Here is a 1,621-nt window from a genome sequence, read left to right as displayed (position 1 = left end):
TTTTTTTTTACGAGTACCTGATTTTTCCGCCTTGCCATACATTTTCTTCCATCTGTTTAACCATAGCACTAAACCTATCTTCTCCTTTCGTAGAGTTTTATGTGTATCAAAAATGGGTATCCTTATCTATATTGTGGTAAAAAATTCATGGCGCAGCTTATCCTCAAATATCTTTATAACGGGTGAATCAAGGTCGTCCATACTTTGCACAGCTGTTTGTCCCAGTTTGTCTTAATTTTCTTAATTTAATCACATTTTTCCACAATATTTGAGGCTAGATTCAAAAACTTTTCTTCGTAAATTTATATAAAACAATATAAACCTCCTTCACGCGGAAAATGGAATTGTTCACAGCACTTCCAGCTTCTCACACACATTTTGTATACGCATATGGGTTACGTCACAGCTCACCAGTGACACTTTTTACAAGAAATTAATTTTGTAGTTAACACTTTTTTGCACTAAAAGTTATCAAAACAAGAATTCAATAAAGATAATCTCGCGATTAGAAAAAAAAATGACGGACTCGTTCGTAAAAGCGATCTTGTCCCAGCTGTAAACCTTTCAAAATCAGTAGAAACCACCCGCTTGGATTTTTTAAATTAATATTTACTACGGAATGTTTTAGAATAGAGCTAACAGGTCCTCTCAAAATAATCTGTTATTACTATGTAGACAAATGATACAAGTCACTGTGCAAAAGCTGGAGGGTTTGTGTTCGATAGTTGAGATATTTGACCATAAGCTGTGCCATGAATTTTTGACCGCACTTCCAACAACAAGAGTGACCAATAGCCATGTAATTGTCTTGTTGCGTATGTCGTGTTCTTTGTCAGATTACGCGTGATAACGATTGTATTGAAAGCAATTGTTGCTCGTTAAATGGACCAGTATATATGAAACTTTGATTAAACTTTTATTTTATTGTGAAGTGTCTAGACCCACTGGGGTCTGGGAGCTTTTGAAGTGATCTTTAATACTATCCCCTGCACGGTGATAGCAGTAGGACATTTTAACTTTTTGACCTAATCTTATATATCATTTATTATAAATGATTTACGCCCCTATCGACACAACTAAGATCATTTAGGAGGCGGGCTGCTTCGATCCCAGCTGTAGGGTCCATTCCGAGCCGAGAGGGACGCAACGCTCCAGAAAATACCGAGATACTTGATGAAAACCTTCCTCACGAGGGAATAGAACCCAACATTGTCTGTGGGTGGTTGGCTGGTGCTCTGGTGTGGTTTGCTTCTTCTTTACTATCAAACATCTATCGTCCTTACCTCCCCTTCTTCTTTTTTTATGTTTGTTACTCTCTTGTAACACCTCTAATCTTCTGGCGCTCATATGACCTTATGCAGTTGCGAAGGCCGTAAAACCTCTACTAAAACAACATCGTCTGCCTACGACAGTGATAATAATGATAATAAATAGCATTTATACTGCGCATTTCCATTTCCTAAAAGATGCTAAATGCGCATTACAATGAAAAAGACATCACATCTTAAAAATTAATCGACACAAATGTGTACGTAAAACAAAGTATTATACATATAATATAAATGCATATGTGTAAAATTTTATACCAGAAAAACAGTCTCGCAATGAGGTTGAAAATGTG

At 36.4% G+C, this 1,621-nt stretch overlaps 1 protein-coding gene across 1 annotated transcript in view; it reads left to right on the top strand.

Moving 5' to 3' along the window:
- Positions 1 to 1,621, top strand: part of LOC101854316 (tetraspanin-18) — a gene marked incomplete at its 3' end in the record, with an annotated part of 35,624 nt that overhangs the window by 32,786 nt on the left and 1,217 nt on the right.

The sequence above is a fragment of the Aplysia californica genome, unplaced genomic scaffold, assembly GCF_000002075.1.
Source record: "Aplysia californica isolate F4 #8 unplaced genomic scaffold, AplCal3.0 scaffold00084, whole genome shotgun sequence".
Lineage (NCBI taxonomy): Eukaryota > Metazoa > Mollusca > Gastropoda > Aplysiida > Aplysiidae > Aplysia > Aplysia californica.
Note: the sequence above shows the minus strand (reverse complement) of the source record. Positions and strands in the feature narration are given on the sequence as shown.